At 42.4% G+C, this 15,821-nt stretch overlaps 1 long non-coding RNA gene across 1 annotated transcript in view; it reads right to left on the bottom strand.

Annotated features, from left to right (window-relative positions):
* The window catches only part of LOC132534859 (uncharacterized), a 538,114-nt gene that overhangs the window by 283,319 nt on the left and 238,974 nt on the right, over nt 1-15,821 (bottom strand). The gene's annotated exons all lie outside the window — the stretch shown is intronic.

The raw sequence follows: 15,821 nt of genomic DNA, 5'->3' as shown, positions 1-15,821 counted from the left end.
CCCATCGATCTGATCTGGGGCCTATGTCTACTCATATTCGGCACATGAGCCTGTGTAACCTCTGCATCCTGTAGGTCTGAGCTCACATTCCATGGCCAGAGCTGGGAACATTCTAGGCTGCACTCATTTCAGAACCTGTCTTCCTCAGGTAGCAGAGTACGCTGAACCAGCCTCCCTTTGGAGAGTGGGGCAGTCCCTGCCATTGTTGTTCTACTCATCTGCTATATTCTTACATTTAAGTTGCTACTTATTAAACAATTTGCTCTGCTTTATATCTTAATGCTTTTTAGCCACCACGTTGCAGTTGCTACCATGATGCCAACCTTACTTCCCTGGGCAGAGGACCTCACCAATGTGTCCTGGAGCCTCACTTCTCCAGAGCCCTGCCCCACTAGGGAAAGACAGAAACAGGCTGGGAGTGTGGTCAACCTGCCAATGCCCATGTCCAGAGGAGACACAGTTACAGAAGCCAGACCTCTCACCTTCTGCACTCCCTAATGATCCTGGGTCCATGCTCCCAGAGGAATAAAGAATAGGAAAGCTTCCAATGGAGGGGATGGGATACAGAATTCTGGTGGTAGGAATTGTATGGAGTTGTACCCCTCCTATCCTACAATCTTCTCAACCTTTATCAAATCAATAAAAAAATAGAAATGATAGAATAAAAATAAAAAAGCAAGCGCAATTAAACAATGGTGGCAGAGGTTCCTAATTATATATATATATATATATATATATATATATATATACACATATATATGTATATATTTATACACACACACACACACTTCTGACTTGGAAAAAAATGATCTAGGTTTAGCAGGACATAGTTCTGTAGCATGAACCCCTGTAGCTGAGTTCATCAAGGAACCAGAAGCAAAGCCAGCAGTCTCAGACTACCCACTTCAACACAGGCTTCTTTTTACTAGTGATTAAATACTGATTTACAAAACCATAAGGTAACAGGGGTATACTTCCACACCTTTCCCACCACCAGAGTTCTGTGTCCCCATTCTTTCCACTGGAAACTGCAATAGTTCTCCCAAGGTCACAGACATGGGTTGGATATTAGTTCTATAGCTATCTATATTTGTCCTTTTTTTTCCCCCTATGGTTCTGCCTTCTCTTCATATCTATGTGACACCTACACCTATTACTACGTCCAAATGTCCTTCCTTTCTGCCCCCTCTTCTCTCTCTGAGTCCTGATGGAATTGGAGTTCAGAGCCCTGTAATCATCTTCCCCTAACATTTCTCCCTCTCTGGGAGTATGGATCAAAATTCTTTATAGGGTGCAGAAGGTGGGAGTTCTGGCTTCTGTAATTACTTCTTTGCTGGACATGGGTGTTGGCAGGTCAACTCATCATCCCAGCATTCAAGACAGGCTTCTTAATACTCCCATGTCTGCTTTTGGCACTCAAACAGACTTCTTCTATGATCACCTGTTTGCTCCCTGGTTTCCAAAAGACATTCCTCTAAGCAGGTAGACATGGCTGCTCCAAGCAAGGGGAAAGGAAAAGGAAGAAAAGCTTAGGGAGTTGATAGTCTAACCCTTCCCCCTACCCCTGCAGGCATGCTTTAAGGCTCTTTTCCAACCTTACCCTCACTCCAAATCTTCCTATCTTCCTATTTTTCCTTCCTTTGTCAAAACTTGCCAAGTTCTGGTTGACACACAGCTGGAATGCCTCCAGCCAAGGTTGTTAAGTGCCAGCAAATGTTAAGCCTTATCCTACCTCTCCAACCCCCAGAAAAAAAAAAAAAAAAAAAAAAAAAAACCTCTCCTACCCCCCCCCCCCCCCCCAGCCCAGGAAAGCCCCTGTCAAGGCAGCCTTGACACCAGACACAAACACTGACTGTGGTCGCTGTTTAATGTAGATGTTGTTAGCAGAAAAGACATTTCTGATAACATTTTTTAAAACCGCCCAGTTATTTGTCCCTTTTCAAGGAGTTGTATGTTTATTTGTCTTAGTTGCTTAAAGTTCAATTGTTGCTATTTATCTTGAAGGAAGACTAAATATTTTAAAATGCAGAATGACAAGCTGATACGACCCAAATTCTTAGACCTTGCCAAATTCTCCTTAAAAAAAAAAATAGGGATGCAAGTTTGCAGATTTATTTTGGAAAGGCTAATTGTCTCAAAAAAAAAAAGCCATTCTCCAGCCAAGTATACTTACTTATTTTCAGACTGCCTAATCCTTTTTCCAATTCCTTAATGACAATAAGGCATAAAGAGAAAAAAAAGTAGGTCTAAAACATCCCAGAAAAAAATATAGATAGATAGACGATAGATGGATCAGGTTTCAAATCTGTATAGATCACCTTTCTCCTTGTTGGTGTCTAGAAATTTTTTTTCAAATAAAAAAATAATAATTCTTGGGGGAAGGGCAGTGGCGCAGCTGGTTAAGCACACATAGCACCAAGCACAAGAACACACTCGAAGATCCTAGTTCAAGTCCCCAACTCCCCACCTGCAGGGGGGCTGCTTCACAAGTGGTGAAGGAGGTCTGCAGGTGTCTATCTTTCCCTCTCCCTCTCTATGTCCTCCTCCCCTCTCAATTTCTCTCTGTCCTATCCAAAAAATCGAAAAAAAAAAAAAAAAAAAAGCCATGGAGCAGTGGATTTGTAGTGTAGGCATCAAGCCCTAGCAATTAAAAAAGAAAATCATTTCGCTAATGATACTTTGGGTTTATGCAAGGCCTTTTCTTATAAAGCGTACTGTTGTTGTGGCGGTCTCGTGTTGGGCTGCACCGCGGAGAAGAGAGCGGACGTCCAGAGCAAAGGGGTACACAAATCTTTATTATAGGATGGGGGGGGGGGTTGGTTCAGACCACGTGGGGCCAGCTGGCAATGGCCGTCCCCACTACCTGACCACGGGGGAGAGAAGGGGGCTTTTTATTGGGCGACAACCAGGGGTGACGTGTGGGGCCAGGATTGGTTGAAGGGGGCACTGCTAGGATTTCGTGGGGCGTAGTAAAACCTGGGGGCGGAGACTGCATCAGAATAACTCCTCAGCAACAGTGTACTAGCAGCTTTTTATTCAGTCTCAAGTGAAATAAGTACAGTGAAGCGATTGCAGAAGCCAGAATCCCACCTCCTGCACCCGATAATGATCCTGGGTCTGTGACCCCTGAGAGATAAAGAATAGAAATGATTCCAGTGGAGGGGATGGGATATGGAACTCTGGTGGTGGGAAATGTGTGGAATTTTACCCCTCTTATCCTATGGTTTTATCGATATTTTCTATCTTATAAATTAATTTAATTTAAAAAATAAGTGCAGTGAGCGAGTCAGTAAAATAAACGCATGGTGATATTATCACTTTTCTCAAATGCTCACTATGCTATCTAGCAGACATTGGACACCTGTCACCCCACCAGATCCTCCCATAATGGCCATTGTAATCATCTACTTGAAATGAAGAAACTGAGAGTTAGAGGTGAGTGACTAAAACAACAGACAAGATCAGGATTTGAACCCTGAATTGTGAGTCTTTGTCTGTAAACGCTGTGCTCAAAGAAACGAGAGCAAGAGGGTTTATGGTGGGGGTTCTTGTGAGGAGTGTGATCTGAAGCAGGTCTCAGGGGTCCTCCCTGAGGTCTCACACTATCAAAGGCTAGACGTGAACCTACCCTAAGACCCTGCAATTCCTCTCCTGGTGATATATCCTAAGGAACCCAACACACCCATCCAAAAAGATTTGTGTACACATATGTTCTTATCAGCACAATTGGTAATAGCCAAAACCTGGAAGCAACCCAGGTGTCCAACAACAGATGAGTGGCTGAGCAAGTTGTGGTATATATACACTATGGAATACTACTCGGCTATAAAAAATGGTGGCTTCACCATTTTCAGTCGATCTTGAACGGAGCTTGAAAAATTCATGTTAAGTGAAACAAGTCAGAAACAGAAGGATGAATATGGGATGATCTTACTCTCAGGCAGAAGTTGAAAAGCAAGATCAGAAGAGAAAACACAAGTAGAACCTGAACTGGAATTGGCATATTGCACCAAAGTGAAAGACTCTGGGGTAGGTGGGTGGGGAGAATACAGGTCCAAGAAGGATGACAGAGGACCTAGTGGGGGTTGTACTATTATATGGAAAACTGGGAAATGTTATGCATGTACAAACTATTGTATTTACTGTTGAATGTAAAACATTAATTCCCCAATAAAGAAATTAAAAAAAAAATACTAAAAAAAAGGGAAAACACTAAGCAGAATTTGGACTAGAGCTGGTATATTGCACCAAAGTGGAAGACTCGTGTGGAGAGCAAAGCTCAAGTCCCGGACATGATGGCAGAGGAGGACCTAGTGGGGGTAGAATGTTACATGGAAAACTGAGAAGTGTGATGCATGTGCAAGCTATTGTATTTTGCTGCCGACTGTAAACCATTCATCCCCCAATAAAGAAATTTTAAAAACAACAACAAAAAAAAAATCTCCCTTCCAACCGCCATTTTGTAAACTTGTAGAAGACTTAACCAGCTTCATCTCTAAACACTAATTTCATAGCTGAGGCTCACAGACACCACCTGCTCCCTAAACACAAGCTTGGGGAAATAATGGAAGCCACCAGAGAATCTCCAGATCTATTGTTTCCCAAATATCTCTGGAATGTAAAGTGTTTTTAGTTTAATAATAATCAAGTAGACTCTTGGACTCAACATCATGTTTAAATAAATACTTAAGTAGTGACAACAGGTAGCAGAAACCCACAACAAGGGCTCCATGCCCTGACTCATTTGCCTTTGATGTTGCTTTTCTAAAAGTCGGTGGATCCATTGGGAGCTCAACTGGGTGGAGAAATAGAAAGGTGAGGTGTGGGCTGGCGAAATAACCGACTTAGAGAGTGGGCTGCTTCCCTGCTTGTGAGGCCCAGGTTCAAGCCTCGTGCCCTATGCACTGATAGAAGGTTTGGTGCCTTGGTCTGTTTCACTCTTTTACTGTTTCTGTCTCTATTCATTTATTTTATTCTTTTTTTAAATACATATATATATATATATATATATTATTGATTTATTATTGGATAGAGACAGCCAGAAATTGAGAGGGGAAGAGGAGATAGAGAGAGACACCTGCAGCCCTGCTTCACCACTCATGAAGCTTTCCCCCTGCAGGTGGGGGCAGGGGGCTTGAACCCAGGTCCTTGTGCACAGTAATGTGTGCGCTTAACCAGGTGTGCCACTGCCTGGCCCCAAATTTTTTAAATTTAGTTAACTTTAAAAAATATAAATAAGGGGAGTCGGGCTGTAGCACAACGGGTTAAGCACAGTTGGTGCAAAGCACAAGGCTCCTGGTTCAAGCCCCGGCTCCCCACCTGCAGGGGAGTCGCTTCACAGGTGGTGAAGCAGGTCTGCAGGTGTCTATCTTTCTCTCCCCCTCTCTGTCTTCCCCTCCTCTCTCCATTTCTCTCTGTCCTATCCAACAATGGCGACATCAACAACCATAACAACTACAACAATAAAACAAGGACAACAAAAAGGAATAAATAAATAAATAAATATTTTATATATATATACAAATAAAGGGCCAGGGGGTGGGGCACCTGGTTGAGCACATACATCATAATTCACAAGGACTTGGGTTCAGACCTTCCAGTCCCTGCCTGCAGGGAGAGGCTTCATGAGCAGGGAAACGATGCTGCGTGTCTCTCTCTCTCTCTCTTTTTCTCTCTCCCTCTCTCTCTCTCTTCCCCCTTTAATCTGTCACTATCAAAATTAATAATATAAATAATAAGAATACACACACACACATATATGGAAATCTCCAAAGGGACCAGACATCTTGCAATTATTTCCTGCATCTCAAAGGCCTGAGAAGTAGCTCCTCTTCCACATGAGCTCTTTCTCCAAACCCCAAGCCACCCCCCCCACAGCTTTACCAGCCATGAAGGTACCCAGTGTATTCAATAAATTGCCATGGGTGACTTTTTTCAATTAATAATAGATGCATGGGGACCAGAGACAGATAATTAAAGGGGCCTTTGATTTCAAAAGAAAGGAAAGGGGAGAGAGGGAGGGAGGGAGAGAAACAAAGAGAGAGAGGGGGAGAGAGAGAGAGAGAGAGAGAGAGAGAGAGAGAGAGAGAGAATGAAAAGGAAGAGTCTGGAATAGGCACTCAGCACACCGTGGGTTCTCGCCAGCCAGGGCGAGACAAGTGCTGACATGCACACACCTCATAAGGCCCAGGAGGTGGTTACACAAATGTGCCGACTTCAGAGTGCCAGCTTTGCCCGCTTCATCCAACCTGCAGGTCTGCATGGGCTACGCCCCACCCCACCCCACCCCTCTGAGTTGGGCGCCTGACTTGAACGAGCCCATGAGCTCTCCCATGTTTGTAAAATGATCTCAACAGAAATAACTATAAGACAATAATGTGTGTGTGTGTGTGTGTGTGTGTGTGTGTGTGTGTGTGTGTGTGTGTGTGTGTGTAAGAGAGAGAGAGAGAGAGAGAGAGAGAGAGAGAGAGGAGGACATGAAAGAAAAGCAAAGACAAGTCTTAAGATCTAATGATTGCAGGGGGAGTCGGGCTGTAGCGCAGCGGGTTAAGCGCAGGTGGCCCAAAGCACAAGGACCGGCATAAGGATCCCGGTTCGAGCCCCCAGCTCCCCACCTGCAGGGGAGTCGCTTCCCAGGCAGTGAAGCAGGTCTGCAGGTGTCTATCTTTCTCTCCTCCTCTCTGTCTTCCCCTCCTCTCTCCATTTCTCTCTGTCCTATCCAACAACGACTACAACAATAAAGCAACAAGGGCAACAAAAGGGAATAAATAAATAAAATAAATATTAAAAAAAAAAGAAAGCTAAAAAAAATTAAAAAAAAAAAAGATCTAATGATTGCAGACAACTCTCTACTTCTCTTGGGCTTCCTGACTCCCAATCCAACCTGCTAATATAAAGACAAGAGATCTGGAGTAGGATCCATCAGAGAGAATAGTCTTCCTACATTGCAAAGAAGAAAGAGCAAAGGAAAGAAGAAAGAGGAGGAGAAGGAGATTAGAAGGAAGAGGAGGAGAAACCATTTTATTTGCTGGTTTTCTTTTTCTTTTTTCTTTTTTTTTCAACCATCTCTGAATTGGCTGGATCTGGATGTTGCATTTGTAGACTTGCAAAAAGGAGATGAACAAGTACACCATGGGATGGGAATGTTTGCTGGCTGCTCTCTGTCTGCAGTATCCACAAATGGGATCCCTGCGCTCAGCACACTCTGGGACTCAGGGGTGGCTGTGGCTGGGGGATGTGTCTCCCGCCTGACTCCTGGGGGCCTCCACATGGAGTTGGCATGGTCGCTCCCGGGCAGATGGGTGTGAAACCTTCCTGCCAGGGAAACAGTATGTGTGTCATGTTCACAGTTTAGGAGCCGTCGCTCCTCATCCCAGAACTCCAGCTGAGAAGTTTGGATCCTATAGCTTTACCCCTGGGGGCAAAATAAATAAAATTGTGCTGACTCCAACTCTACCTCTTTCCGACTTTCTAGGATTTGTTCATAAGTAAGGGGTGGGGGAGATACTTTTATTTATTTATTTTTTGGGGTAGAAGAAATAATTCATGCTTAAGACTTGATTGTTAGGTCCTAATTTTTACTAATAAAAACTTAAGAGAATTTCCTTCTCAAAGGAAGTGTCAGAGTCTCCAGGCAAGTGTGTGAAAGAAGAGATACCCTCAAATAGTAACCCTATGGGGGCTCAGAGAGACATATTTTGGGACCACCTGGTTAAGCCGCACCTGGTTAAGCTCACACAATGCATTGAGCAAGGATCTGGATTCAAGCCCCTGGTCCCCACTTGCAGGGGGAAACCTTCACAAGTGGTGAAGCAGGGCTGCAAATATCTCTCTGTCTCTTTCCCTCTCGATCTCCTCCTGCGGGGGGTGGGGGGGACGCTTCACAAGTGGTGAAGTGGCGCTGCAGATGCCTGCCTGCCTGTCTGTCTGTCTATCTCCACCTTCCTCTCAATTTCTGGATATCTCTATCTAATAAATAAAGATAATAAAAAATTACTAAAAATAAAAAAAAAACTTTTCAAAAGGAGTATCACTATAGCTTTGATGTTGCAGAGTCTGCTTTTTAAAAATAAATCTTTTATTATGTTTTAAAATCTTATTGGATAGAGACAGAAATTGAGAGGAGATAGAGAGGGAGAGAGGCAGAGAGACCCCTTCAGCCCTGCGTCACCACTCCTGAAGCTTTCCCCCTGTAGATGGGGACCTGGGAGCTTGAACTTGAGTCCTTGTGCACTGTAACATCTGTGCTTAACCAGGTGCACCACCACCTGGCCCCAAAGTCTCTGCTTTTAATAGTCCTTCAACCTACCTTCTCCATGCCCCAAGCTGTACTAATTTAATCACCAGAAATGTAAATATCAGCTTATGAATGATCTTTCCAATAGCCATTATATAGATTAGAGAAAGAGTAAGCATTCTCTCTCTCTCTCTCTCTCTCTTTGCACAGCTATAATTATTTAATGATATCTACATAAAGGCTTGTAATTATATGGGAATGGTGGTAATAATTAGAAAGGCCCATACTCCGCTGATATAATATATATATATATATATATATATATATATATATATTGCTTCAGAAAACTTAATATGTCCATTCAAATGAATTATTCCTAACAGTGATATTTTCCAGAAATTGAAGCATATGCAGTCTTCCCCTTTTTACATTTGGAGGGTCAAGGGGAGTGGAAGGAAATGGCTAGTATGTGGAATCAGAAAGATTTTTCTTTTCTTTCTTTCTTTCTTTCTTTCTTTTTTTCTGATCTGTATCTTTTAAGTTCCTCCCCCCCCTTCATGTGGAATCAGAAAAAATTTTTCTTTCTCTTTTTTCTTCTCTTTTCTTTCTTTCCCTCTTTCTTTCTTTCTTTCTTTCTTTCTTTCTTTCTTTCTTTCTTTCTTGCTGATCTGTATCTCTTAAGTCTCCCCATCCCCCTTCTTCTTTATTCTTTTGGTGCCAGGATATGCCAGAATTTAAAAAATAAAATAAAGGGAGTCAGGCGATAGTGCAGCAGCTTAAGCGCAGGTGGCACAAAGCGCAAGGACCGGCATAAGGATCCCGGTTTGAGCCCCCAGCTCCCCATCTGCAGGGGAGTCGCTTCACAAGTGGTGAAGCAGGTCTGCAGATGTCTCTCTTTCTCTCCCCCTCTCTGTCTTCCCCTCCTCTCTCCATTTCTCTCTGTCCTATCCAACAACAACAACATCAATCATAGCTACAACAATAAAACAAGGGCAACGAAAGGGAATAAATAATAAATAAATATATTTTTTAAAGACTATTGGAAAAAAGAACAATCGGAGTTGATTTTTGCATGTGAAAACTTCATGTCAGATTGAGCTTCTGGAATAGCAGATCCCAGTGTTCCTATCCAGTTGCTTATTGCTGTTTGCTGGGCCCCAGCTGCACTGCTCTTTAAAAAGAGCCTTCTTGTCACCTCTCTCCATCCCTTCACAGTCATGTCAACACCCAGACTTCAGGCATTTTCAGCAATATTTGTAGGATTCAGATGAAACGAAAAATTTCTACTTCTGTGGTAACATCTCAAGTTGTATCTGATCACATATGCGACTACAATAACGTGAAAAACGATAAGCCAGCATAAGAGATAATTGTTCTTTTTGAAATGACTGAAAGTTGAGAATTTAGTCTTCTCAGATGATGCTGGAGGGGTGGGGGAGCTTCATGTAAGGCATTACTGCAACGCTAGTAATATAGCCTTATTGTGACTTCATTTCTGAAACGTCAAAAAAAAAGATGCATTTGATTATACAGAACTGTTTACTTTTTGTTTGTTTGGCTTCACACAAAGAAATAATACTGGAATAGCCTTTTTGAAATTAGAATATTTCTATAGCCCATTTCAAGAATTGGGCTCAAGGAGTATGTAAGGGGTGGGGGTGGAAAATTAAGGCTGGTCAATGAGATTAGTGTTTCAAAAATTTTTAAAAAAATAAAAATAAAAAGAGAGAGAGAAAGAAAGAGTCCAATTAGAAGTATCCTGGGGTTATTAGTGATAGCAGTGCTCATATCCAATTAAGATGAAAACCATTTTACCAGCTTAATGTGCCACCTCTGGCAGTGTGGGTTTATTAGTTTTATCAGACTTGAGAACTAAAACTTGAAATGATACGTATGCTGGGTACCAAAGAGACGCCATTAAGCCTGGGAGATAATTGGTAGGAAATGAGAAGGCTCAAAAGTTGTTGATTAACAAGCATTGTGGATTTTGGGGAGGGGCAGACATTGGTCACTGCAGACAGCATTTCAAAGAATTGCCCTGCTGGATGCAGCAAAGACAATCTCAAGAAGAGAAATGACCGTGACCTGAATTGCCCCGTATCGCAGTAGGATGACATAATACTCAGCTAGGACAAGCCAGGTGTCAGGATCCACGGTTCACCCTTTCTGTAACTACTCAACACCGGTAACTAGTGATGGTGAATAGCAGGTTTCTTGATTTCCCTTCCTGAGTAAAGGAGATCACATAACTAATCAACGATGTCAGTCATTAAGAAGAACATTTACTATCTCCATATTGGGTTTGACACCCCCCTTCAAAATCAGCTACACAACAAGCAAAAAAAAAAAAAACAACTTCCCATTTGTTGGTTTTTATTCCTCTCTGTTTGGCAGTGATCATCTAACCGTCCTCCCCTCTGCCTGACTCTCCCTCCCCCATCCCGGTTTTCATCTTCCCAGAGTACTACAGAAGCAAACACCATCACAAGAAAGCTTGCTGTTTGCACAGCCATCGATCCCACCCTTAAGTTACAGCAACAGATACCTTCTTTTTTTTTTTTTGTCTCCAGGGTTATTATTGGGGCTCAGTGCCTGCACCATGAATTCACTGGAGACTATTTTTTCCCTTTTGTTGCCCGTGCTGTTTATTGTTGTTGTTATTATTATTGTTGTTGTTATTCTTGCCGTCATTGTTGTTGGATAGGTCAGAGAGAAATGGAGAGAGGAGGGGAAGACAGAGAAGGGAAGAAAAAGACAGACACCTGCAGACCTGCTTCGCCGCTTGTGAAGTGACCCCCCTGCAGGTGAGGAGTCAAGAGGCTCGAACTGGGATCCTTGCACGGGTCCTTGTGCTTAACCCGCTGCACTACCACTCGGCCCCAAACAGATACTTTCCTAACTAATACAGTTTTCATCACTGATTTCCAGAGCTAGTGGGGTGAGGGGGAGCCTTCATTCTATACAACGTTTAGGATTTATGGCTTCGGTAAAAATATGCAGCTCCTGGTCAGGAGCGTGTAAAGGGAATTGTCAGGACCCCACAGTGAGCTGCAGAGGTGAGTGGAGGACTGCTAGAAGCACTTCTTCTGGGAAGTACACTATGATTTTTTTTTCCTGCTGAAATGTGTGAGCCCACATATGAAAGTCCTATTTCATGATGCCAAAGAATGAACATGGAAGCTTGGTGGGGAGAGGAGTGCAAGTGGGGTCCAGTATGGTGGTGGGAAGACTGTATAATCAAGCTAAGAAAGAAGGCATTATAAACTTAATGGAATATTCCTGGGAGTCTGGGGCGGTGGCGCAGTGGGTTAAGCACAAGTGGTGCAAAGTGCAAGGATCCCGGTTCAAGCCCCCGGCTCCCCACCTGCAGGGAAGTCGCTTCACAGGTGGTGAAGCAGGTCTGCAGGTGTCTATCTTTCTCTCCCCCTCTCTGTCTTCCCCTCATCTCTCCATTTCTCACTGTCCTATCAAACAACAACAATAATAACTACAACAATAAAACAACAAGGGCAACACAAGGGAATAAATAAATATTTCAAAAAAATCTTTAAAAAAATGGTATACTCCTTTCTGTATCAAGTTGTCAGGTCCATAAAGTGAACCTGGTTTGAGTAAATGTGTTAGGATGTCATCTCCTCTCACGGCTATTTCATGTGACTCAATTTTGTAAAGGTGAAAACAATTGTGTTGGCACCCTGTGTTTGTTGCTGCTAAGTAGAGACCCCAAGGCTCTGGATGAGCCTTAAAGTTGGTAAAGGTCACATGTAGCTTTTCCAAAAAGGAGAGAAAGAGAGAGAGACAGAGAGAGAGAAGGAGAGGAAGACCAGAGCTCAGCTTACCCGTTATGTCTTACCATGCAAGAGACCCTGAGTTCAAACCCAGGTATCAAATAGGAATACTAGGATTGGCATGGGGGGTGGGAAGTTCCTTGGTGTCTCTCCTCTGTGTGTCTCCTCTGTCTTAAGATACACACACACACACACACACACCACATGTACACACAAACACACTATAATGTTTCGTTGGGGAGACTATTCAAAGGTATTACAAATACAGGAAGCCCCAATTTTATTCCCTGGAGTCACACTTAAAAAAAAAAAAAGAGTTGGAGTGGGATGGTAGTGCATGGGGTTAAGCGCACAAGGCACGAAGGACTGATATAAGGATCCCGGTTCGAGCCCCCGGCTCCCCACCTGCAGGGGAGTCGCTTCACAGGCAGTGAAGGCAGGTCTGCAGGTGTCTAACTTTCTCTCCCCCTCTCTGTCTTCTCCTCCTCTCTCCATTTCTCTCTCTTCTATCCAACAATGACAGCATGAATAACAACAACAATAACTACAACAACGATAATATAAAAAAAAGGGCAACAGAAAGGGGGAATAAAGTAAAAAAAAAAAGAGTCATAAAAAATGGTCTTTTTTTTTTCAAGTGTGTGTGACTCAGACTTTAATGAGTACTGAATCCTCACACTAAAATCAATGAATACCAGTGGGTAGCACTTAAAAAACAGTGTTTGTGTGGTTGGTTGACTAGGCTGGGCTCTAAAGACTTGTAAAGATCTATCTATCCTTCAGGTGCAGTTGTCAGCTTGTTTGCCTAGTGTTTGTCACCTGTAAGGTGAACATCATGATCAAGACGGTAGGGGCCTCAGAGGAAATGGTTCTGAAGGGTCAGTGGGTTAACCGTATATGTGCACATCATTCATTTATTTTTTTTTCCTCCAGGGTTATTGCTGGGCTCGGTGCCTGCACCATGAATCCACCACTCCTGGAGGCCATTTTTCCCCCTTTTTGTTGCCCTAGTTGTTGCAGCCTCCTTGCGGTTATTATTGCCATTGTTGACGTTGCTTTGTTGTTGGATAGGACAGAGAGAAATGGAGAGAGGAGGGGAAGACAGAGAGAGAGGGGAGAGAAAGACAGACACCTGCAGACCTGCTTCACCGCCCGTGAAGCGACTCCCCTGCAGGTGGGGAGCCGGGGGCTCGAACCGGGATCCTTAGGCCGGTCCCTGCGCTTTGCGCCACGTGCGCTTAACCCACTGCGCCACCACCCGACCCCCCATCATTCATTTCTATGATAGAACCACACATTCTAACTCATCCGCAATTCGTCCTAGAACACATTCATGTTTGCTTATCTCCTTTTCTGATTTCACTTTGTTTACAGAAAACAAATAGCATTCCAACAAATGTCTGTCCAGAAAATTTTAATCAAGCAAATGGGACAGACACCTCAGTCTGTTAACATACGGCCACCCTTGCCCCCAACATCACCTTATTCAGGCCAAAATCAAGCAGTGTCCTGGCTACTCTCTTGACTTTTCTCTCATAATTAATAAACACACACTTTGTTTTGAAAAAAAAAAAAGGCATTGTTAAGCAAAGAGTATAAACCTTTAGCTCTAAAACAACTAGGAATATACAGTGGTGTCCAGAAAGCATGACATCATTTTTTCAATCTTTCTAACATCTTCAGAGTAAAAGCCTGAAATGAACCTGACCAACACAAAGGTGGACTCTGGACAAAGAAAAGAAAATAACGGACAGGCTTCTACATTGCGTTCTTCTTAAAGGAGAAGTCTAATATGATGCTTCTGCGTATGTCCATGTCTACTAGTCAACAGCTACTTTTTTTGGTTTTTATTTATTATTGTATAGAGACAGAGAAATCAAGAAGGAGGAGAGAGAGAGAGAGAGAGAGAGAGAGAGAGACCTGCAGTCCTGCTTCACCACTCGTGAAGCTTTCCCCCTGCAGGTGGGGACCGGGGCTGAACCCAGGTCCTTGTGCACTGTAGTGTGTGAGCTCAACCAGGTATGCCACCGCCTGATCCCGTCACCAGTACTTGGTTGTACTTGCTGTATAATAAACTTGGCAGCTCAAACACACTTTGGTTATATCATCGCCTATAGGCTGGGTTGTGATATAGCTTGGCTGAGCCTTCTGCTTTGGAAACTCCTACAAAGCAAGGATCATAGTGGTGGTTTGGGTTGAGATCTTATCTGAAGTTTCAGCTAAAGCAGGCATTAATTCCCAATTTATTTTCCTGGTTTGTAGTTGCTATTATGCAGTTTCTTTTGGAGTTTTAGACTGGAATATTTAGTTGCTACCTGACTGTTGGCCAAAGATTATTCCCTGCCATTTGCCACCTGAGTCTAACATGGTACCTGGCTTCATCAGAACTAGCAAAGAAGAGAATTGGTTTGCAAAACAAAGGTATACATTTGTCTGATGTGGTCATAGAAATGTTTTCTTATCACCTTTGTTGTATTCTGCATGGTGAGAAGAAAGTCAGAGGCTCATACTCACAGGATTGGCAGCCCAAAAAGGTGGCAAGGATCACCTGGGGTGAGTGACAGCCTATCCGCCATTTTCGATCTATGGTTAGAGGCACTGAGTATTTCTGACCATGATAACAGATATTTTCATGGATAACAGAAATTTTTATTTTGCAAAGTTATGAGCAAAAAAGTTTTTTTTAAAAAAATATAATCTTCAGTTTTTAGTAATCTCTTTTTTCTAGATATCAAAACATATCTAATATATACATTTCTGTAACTATAAAAAATACTTAACTGTGCTAGTTATTTTAAAAAAAACTCTTGATACAGTCCCTGGTGACTTTTATAATTTAATATTGAATTGAATTTAAGATATATTACTTTGTAGACTACTGGTTGTACAAACTTAGACTTAACCCATGATGTATTTGATTTTTTAGAAGATGAAAAAAAATTAATAAAGGTGGATTCCCCTGCATTTCAATTTTACCTCTGCCTAAAAATAAAGATACACACTATATTAACTATGGGATATATGTGTTCTATTGGCATACATGTTTTTTACAGGCAAAATATCTTTACTAATCGGTTCCAAGAATACACCTAAAAGATCCCTGTATCAACATACAATCTTGAAAAAGAGAGACAGATGACAAAAGACATGCTAGGGGCCAAACACTCTGACGTCACCTGTGGTTACTGTCTGTACTATATTTTCCCTGCTCACCAATGCTTTCCAGTCACAACTGAAAGTCCTCCACACAAGGCCATAGTCTGTGGCTGGATAGCAGATAGAATCCAGGAATGCCTACCTCCCCCAAAATGATAGTCCCCAGGACTATCATTGCCCTAATCAGTAACTTGGGTTATTGGTTCAATGGACAGAAATGGGTTTTCTCCTCTAGTCAACAAAAGGTTCTGATCATTGTACTCCTGCCAACCTTGGTTGTTATTTTGTTAGTTTTTTTTTTTTTTGGGGAGGGGAAGGAAAAGAAGACACAAAAAAAGGCAATAAATCTATGACCTTTTAAAAACAGCCAGAAAATGAAACATCTGCGAATCAAGTGGGATTTAACAAGAAAGCATAGTCTGCCTTGCTTCATCCTCATTAACGAGGAAGGTATTTATGTACCTAGTAAAAGTTTAGAAATAACTAAGCAGCCAGCAGCACTGACTCAGAGTTAGGGAATAATTAATCCGCAAATCATTATTGATTAAGCTGTGAATTCAAGAATGCTTCTTAACCTAAGGAAAAAGAGAGAGAAACTGACTTTTTTTTTTTTTTTAACTTATTTTGTCAAACAAATCCTA

The sequence above is a fragment of the Erinaceus europaeus genome, chromosome 20 (genome assembly GCF_950295315.1).
Source record: "Erinaceus europaeus chromosome 20, mEriEur2.1, whole genome shotgun sequence".
Lineage (NCBI taxonomy): Eukaryota > Metazoa > Chordata > Mammalia > Eulipotyphla > Erinaceidae > Erinaceus > Erinaceus europaeus.
Note: the sequence above shows the minus strand (reverse complement) of the source record. Positions and strands in the feature narration are given on the sequence as shown.